We start from the raw sequence: 7911 nt of genomic DNA on the forward strand, positions 1-7911 counted from the left end.
TGGATGACACCATCCAGGTTTGGGGAATTTTGCTTCAGGGGGTTTAATTCTATGGGACCCCAAAAGGGTAGGGCCCATCTCCCACTGCCCCTGAAGTAAAGTTCCCCAAACCTAGATGGTGTCATCCAGAGACTCTCCTGAAGATACCCTGAAAGTTTTGTGGGTTTACCATGAAAAATGTGCACTCCACAGCCCTCTATCAGAAATTCCTCATTGACAGCAATACAGCTAAGTCACTGCAGAACAAAGAATCTTGTGCAAATTTCTGGGGGTGCCTGCAGGGGGTGCATTTGTAGATGTATCGGTACCAATATTTCAGTGTATCATCAGGAGACTGTCCTGATGATGCCCTCCAAGTTTGGTGCAGTTTGGTTCAGGGGGGCCAAAGTTATGGACCCTCAAAAGGGTAGCCTCATCTCCTTAGTTCCCATTGGAAAGAATGGGGGATAGGGACACCCCTTTTGGTGGTCCATAACTTTGACCCCCCTAAACCAAACTGCACCAAACTTGGAGGGTATCATCAGGACAGTCTCCTGATGATACCCTGAAATTTTGGTGCCGATATGTTTAAAAATGCGCCCCCTGCAGGCCGAAACGTGAAAAAACACCAAAAAATAAAAACGCAATTCGGCTGGTGATCCGAATCCCATGGATTCGGATCTGTTAGGATTCGGACAGCTCAGATTTGGCCACTGCTCGTCCGAATCCGTCCGAATCAGTGCAGATTCGGTAAAAATCCAGATTCGGACTGTCCGAATCTCCAACCCCATACACAAGTGGTACCAATCAGGTGCCCTCACCTTATCTGGTTTGCACACGGTACAAGCTGTCCACTCGGTACTATTCTGCACATGGCACCTGTTAGAAGGAGGGTCCAGCTGCCATTTAGATTTTGCTCATCTAAACATTCACACATGTTCTGACAAATACAATGGGTTCAGGCCCTTTTAAAAAGTGTTTTGGGGGAGAAGTTCCCACAGAACTAACCCCCCCCCAATGCTTCTGACCCATTATATTTAGCTGAACCTGCTTTAAACGAAAGTAACTAAATTAGCAACTTTCCCCCTTTAACCTGGGTTTCAAACGCTTCCTGCTTGCCTGAGAGCTACAGGAAGCAGGAAGCATTCTAATGTCCATCCCCTTCCAAACACCATTATGGTGGATCCCCAGGTGGCCGCCATTAGAGTGGATTCTCTAATAGGTGGCCACCATGTTGTGCTGGTAGATGGGTTGGATTCTCAAAGGGTGGACTCTCAGATGGGAGGTTCTTGGGTGGGGGGACTCTCGCCTGCACGGTTTGCACAGAAACATTGTGCTTCCTGTGCGAACCACGCAGCCTTCTGCTGCCAGGATCTCAGCAATCCCGGCTGGCCCCTGCACTCCCTATGCAAACGGCGGCATAGGGAACACACACGTTCATGTAACCCATTTTAGTTGCCTGTGCAGAATCAGACAAAGAGTTAATAGTTGAAAGGTATCTACCATATTACTGTTCAGCTTTGGCGCTCATAGGCTGGAAACATTTTCCCCTAATGGTTGGTAACAGGGTAAATTCCACCACAAATTAAGGTCTATCCCAAACATTAGGTGGAAGTTGTTAATGAAAGCCAATGCTCTGCTCATTTTTTCTGTTCTTTGGTAAATGTTTACAGTCCTCGAGGAATACAAAGATCAGAACTGGTTTAAAAGAAGTGGAATTTTTCAGAGGAAGGACATTTTGTTGATATATGAAATTCTAATTGCCTGAAATCTGAACATTCAATGCTGGTTTTGTCAAAACTACATGGCTGGGTACATGCCACTGCTTAGAAGAACCGCCACTTGCAACCTTTGGGGGGAAAAATCTATATGTACACTTCAAAACACATAAGAAACGTATGGGATCATAGATCAACAAATGCTGATTTAGCCTGTGTGGACCAGAGCCCACTTGGGTGAGTGAGGACTATTGTGGGGGTGGGGGGTGGGGGCTCCCATCACTTTTTAAGGTTAAAAAGTCATTATATTCTTGCATTATAAGCCACTTTCTGACCTCTTTGGAAAGAAAGGACTCCTATTTTTAAACAAATAGGCAGGAGGGCTGATCATGGATATCATGTGATATGGCAGCCAAGAAAGCGAATGCAATTCTGGGATGTATCAATAAGAGTATAATGTCTAGATCAAGGGAAGTAATTGTACCACCCTACTCTGCATTGGTCAGACCTCACCTTGAGTACTGTGTTCAGTTCTGGGCACCACAAGTTAAGAAGGATATTGACAAGCTGGAACGTGTCCACAGGAGGGCGACCAAAATGGTAAAAGGTCTGGAATCTATGCCCCATGAAGAGAAACTTACAGAGCTGGGAATGTTTAGTCTAGAGAAGCAAAGGTTAAGGGGAGGGTATGATAACTATGTTTAAATATTTGAAGGGATGCCATGTCAAAGAGGGAGCAAGCTTGTTTTCTGCTGCCTCAGAGACTAGGACACGGAGTAACGGACAGAGGCGTACCAGGGGTAAATGGCGCCCGGAGACAAATTGTCTCCAGGACGCCCCCAGACTCTGCCCCTGCCCCGCCCACCTTGGCTCTGCCCCTGCCTCCGCCCCCACTGCCCTTGACCCCGCCCATGTCACTATGGACATGGGCAAGGTTTAGGGTGCCCACCTCCCCCCAGACTCCCCCAGCAGGACTTCCTGGTCACGTGGGGGACCGATTTTGCGCCCCCCACGTGACCAGAAGAGTGGCGCCCGGGGACAAGGGGTACCCCTTGTCCCTAGGCAGATACGCCACTGGTAACGGATTCAAGGTGAAGGAAAAGAGATTCCACCTAAACATTAGGAAGAACTTCCTGACAGTAAGGGCTGTTTGACAGTGGACTTCACTGCCTTGGAGAGTGGTGGAGTCTCCTCCTTTGGAGGTTTTTAAACAAGGCTGGACGAACATATGTCGGGAGTGCTTTGATGGTGTGTTCCTGCATGGAAGGAGGTTGGACTTGATGTCCCTTGTGGTCTCTTCCAACTCTATGATTCTATGATCCCAGCTATGATTATGTTGGTGGCACAGGTGACCTGACCCTATCCTCTACCTCTTTTGGAGGCACTGCTTCCTAGCTACACCAGGGATTGGAAAATACCTGGAGATTTGGGGGCAGGGGTGGAGCCTGGGGAGAAGGGGGCTTGGGGAGGGACCCCACCAGGCTATCACGCCTTGGAGTCCACCCTCCAAAGCAGCCATCTTCTCCAAGGGAACTGATCTTGATCAACACGTAATAGTGGGAACAACATCGCATAATACTTTTCCCAAATAGGATGTCTGAAGAACATCACATAATACTTTCCAGTATTACTTACTGTCCATAATACTTACTCTCCAAGTTGGCAATCCTAAGCTAAACGAATGGCACCGATATAGTAGATAGCTTATAAACAACAAGGCACTTAAGCAGAAAGCTTACGCTAGAATAAGGACTTGTTTTTAAGCTGCCCCAAGACTTGATTTTTGCTGATTCAACCAGACATGGCTACTCCTCCAGAGTGATTATTTTAAAGCGATTCTTCAAACATCCTATTTGGGAAAGCGTTAGGTGATGTTCCTGAGACAGAAAATTATTCACAGTGGTTTTATATTTTTTTTCTTAAAGCATACTTTTCTTTCACAGTGGATGTTGCAAGTAGCCATTTGTCTCATAATGGTAGTCCCCATGCGCACTGGTGTGGGAGCGTGGCGGGGGCGGGATGGGGTGTTCCGGGGCATGCCGGAGCCGGCCAGGGGCGCAGGGCACATAATGCCCCGGGCACAGTTCCCCCTCGCTATGGCTCTGCGAGTCATTACTGGGTCATTACTTACCCATGGAGTGATGTAACATCATATTTATTGCCCTTGCCTTCCCCAGTCATCTATACTTTACCTCCAGCAAGCTGGATACTCATTTTACCAACCTTGAAAGGATGGAAGGCTGAGTCAACCTTGAGCCGGGCTACCTGAAACTGACTTCCTTCAGGAGGTAGCTAAATTTTGTATGCTGGCACATAATAAGCGAAGAATCATGTTAGGACCAAGAGCCAGACCACATGATGGTGACTGTAATAATGCTACAAGCTGATGATATTTTTTGTGTATAGACTTGTACCATGGATTTCTGTACAAATTCAATTTTTTTTCTTTTGTTTATTGCTCTTTCTTTTTCTTGTTCTTCTCTTTTTTGCTGGCCTAATGGCGGTAATAAAACTGACTGACTGACTTCCTTCAGGACTGAACTCAGGTCATGAGCTCTGACTGCAGTTTACCACTCTGGACCTCTATCATTCACCTTCAACAAGAACAAAAAGGCCAGCCTTTCCATTTGATATCGCAACATTTCTTCAGGAAGACGATTTGGGCTTATTCTGAGATTACTAGAATGTATTTTGCACTGGGCCATGATTAACAAACTAGGGGTTTTTTAAAAGCTTGTTTCAATTAGGATTAAACACACCCACACACCAGCATTTTACAACTACACATTTTACAGCTGTCCAGGTAGTGACTAATATTAGAAAAAAACTGTTACAAATGTTTACAGGGTAAATCCAGTCCACAAAGCAGGGTAGAATTTCCAAGTTTTCATCTAGTTCTTGTAGCCTCCTAAAGGATTTGTAGGTAAGGAAAAATGAACTATTGTTCAAAAGATTGTGTCAACATGATGTTCCTATCTTTAAAATCCAGATAATATAGAGTCCATAAAAACCTCTGATAGTTAAAGTTTTGTAAAAAAAACAACACAGAACACATCTTGGCTTGCTGCCACCTAGAGACCAAAGTAAGTAATGTGGTTGATTTCTATTGGAGACACATTTCTTATTCTCTGGCGTTTAAGTGGCCACAATGCTCCACTAATGTCTTCTAGAGGCTTTTATGAATAACTGATGGGCTTTTAATATTGGAGATTAAGGCAGAAGTGGCTGGTTATTGGAATTCTTGGAGCAAAGTGTGGGTCAATTGTACTTTTGCACCCTAAGAGCTAAGAGGACTCGCAGCAATAAAATCATCCCACTTGCACAATCGATGATCTCACACGAACAAGCAACAAAAAGGCAGTTTGCAGCTCTATATTTGCTGTGCATCTTTTGTATCCCTTGATGTTTTTTTTTGCAGTTCAAACCAATTATGCTTTCAGGTTGTGTTCAATTACACCTATAATTCCTCCCTGCCAATTACCTTGATTAATTAGGCTGTTTTTGGGTGGTTCTTCAAGTGTTCGGCTGATCTGGTGGAGAATGATTGGACACCTGCTTGTTCAAGCTCACGTTCTGTTTACCATTTGAGAACAAAGAACCGGTTTTTCATGGGTCATTTGGCTATTCAGCACCATGTCAGGTCTGTTTGTGGGGTTACTTTTTATATATTCAGGCAGTTCAGCACACTCTGCAATGAGCCATACATGCCTGTTCTCATGTATTCCAATTACACCCACCTGTTCCTCTTGGTTCCTCTGCACCTGCAGGTGAGACTGTCCAAGCACTGAATTGCTTCTTGGCAGCTGTCATGGATTGGATGAGGGTCAATAAATTGAAACTGAATTCTGATAAGACAGAGGTGCTCGAGTCCAGGGAATTGAGGGACACCCGGTGCCAGAAGGGGTGGTTCTACCCTAGAAAGACCTTGTGAGGGATCTTGGGATCATCCTGTATGGGACGCTGTCACTGGAAAACTAGGTGGCAGCGACATCCAGGAGGGCCCTCAACATGCAACTATAAAAAGATGGTTTATTTATTATGAATGGCTGACTGATTCATTTACTGGGTATTTATACAGTTGGGTGCTGAGTGGCATACAGTGAGATGGGGAAGAGGGCGAGTTCTCTCTAAACTTTCTCAGCTCCATCTACCTCACGAGGTTTCTGTTGTGGGGAGAGGAAGGGAAAAGGAGTTTGTAAGCTGCTTTGAGTCTCCTTACAGGAGAGAAAGGGAGTATAAATCCAAACTCCTCTTCTTAACAGAACATCTCAGCATGTTTTTCATTCAGAGGAACTGGTTGAATGGATTGGGAGCACCCATCCAAAAGACCAAAACTGCTCTCTGGGTGCTTTTTGATGACATCATCAAAATGATGAGAATCTCCCTATATTGAAAAAAAGAGTAAATTTTGCAGCTTTGATTGTCAAATTCCAATATGAAACTGGTAGGATAAGCAGCAACAGAACCAGCTGGCCGTTAAGGGTGGATAGGCTTGCCAACTTCCAGGTGGGGCACAGAGATCTCAGGAATCACAACTGATCTCCAGACTACAGAGATCGGTTCCCCTTGAGAAAATGGCTGCTCTGGAGGTTGGACTCTATGGCATTACCTCCTGCTGAGATCCCTTCCCACGCCCTGCCCTCTCCAGAGTCCACCTCTGAATCTTCTAGGAATTTTCCAACCCAAAGTTGGCAACCCTAAGCATGGAGGAGCGTGAGGGGAGAGGGTTAAATGTATCATCCCGCTCCTACTTCTCCCCAAAAAAGCTAATGAGCATCATTCTCCATTATCAGTCCACAATGATAATGCGCGCTTCCCTCAGTGTTCGGTTGAGATACCAGCTTCGCCATTTTGTGTGCAGTTTCCCCATCCATCTCAAGATGTCTGAATGGAATCCTGCTTCCACATGCAAGAGCGTTAATCCAGATTGGGAACCCGCACGTGAATTCCAGATAAAAGATCTTTGTTAAGTGTCAGCAACATGCACACTCCAGAGACAAAGAATCAATGCTTACTAGCAGCTTCAGCAGTTTGGGGTGAAAGCACAAAGCTCCCCTTGCCGTCGATGTCTTCTTGCTGCCGGGAGCCACAAGCTACGTTAACTTCTTAGTTCTTATCCCTTTTAAAAAATGTTGTGGACTTCTTGCCCTTTTCCCCAGTCTGGTGTAAAGACAGAAGGACCCCCCTGTATTTCAGGTGTCCTTTTAACTGGTTGATATGTCTCTCATTCATATTTTCAGCAAAACTAGCACTTCATTAACCACACAGATGTTCCTGGGGCTCATTAAAGTCAGACTTTTTTTTTTGCCTCCCTGCTGCCCTCAGTGACCGCAAGCAAACCTTGATTTTGCAGGATTTTTAAGAATGGGGATGTTAACAAATAGAAAGGCTCCCCTTATTTATTGGGCCTCTGTCACCCTGGGAAAAGCAAGTAATAATTTGCACTGTTTCCACGAAGATGCACACTGCCATCTGAGACATGTGAGTGATCTTGCCAGGCCAAACCACCAACCGGGTGGCAATTTAATTTATTACATCTGTTCAGTTTAGAAAACGTCTCAGCAGCACATCTCAGCAAGTTGTCTCAAAGCCTGGCCGTTCCGTGACAGCAGAGTCTTCTTTTGATCCCGGGCCAATCACTTAGTGAGTGGGACTGACAACCGGCAAGGAGCCGAGTTCGGTTTCATATTCAACCCTCCCCTCCATCCTCCGATGACCTCTGAAGAGCCTTTTAGCTGTTTAGCAACTGGCAAAGCCTCTGTCCCTGACCTGGTTGGGTCAATACTGTCTGAGAAAGATAACGCTCCAATTGTAGAATTATTAAAGCTCTTTTGACTCAACTCCTACTATTTTTAAATCGTCACAGTATGGCTGCAAATGCTTACTATGAATTTAAGCACTCTTTATCTATTAGGGTGTACATAAGTTGGGTCCGGTTTACCTGTGTTCTTCTGAGCTTAGTTTTCTAACCAGAAATGGTCACACGTGGGAAGGGGGAGGGCATTATTTGGTAACAAGCGTACATGTGAGTTTCCCCCAATGCATGAAATCCACTTTCTTCAGGTCAGGAAAATGACGTCATAGGGAAGACCGAATCCCCTTCTCCATGGGCTCTTCTAAACATTTGGCTTCTCCTGATTTTCTGAGCCAATGATCCACAAGAATTGGAATTGGTTTGGGCACAGTTCTACCTCGTGCCAGCTCTCCTTCTGCA

The sequence above is a fragment of the Sphaerodactylus townsendi genome, linkage group LG09 (assembly GCF_021028975.2).
Source record: "Sphaerodactylus townsendi isolate TG3544 linkage group LG09, MPM_Stown_v2.3, whole genome shotgun sequence".
NCBI lineage: Eukaryota > Metazoa > Chordata > Lepidosauria > Squamata > Sphaerodactylidae > Sphaerodactylus > Sphaerodactylus townsendi.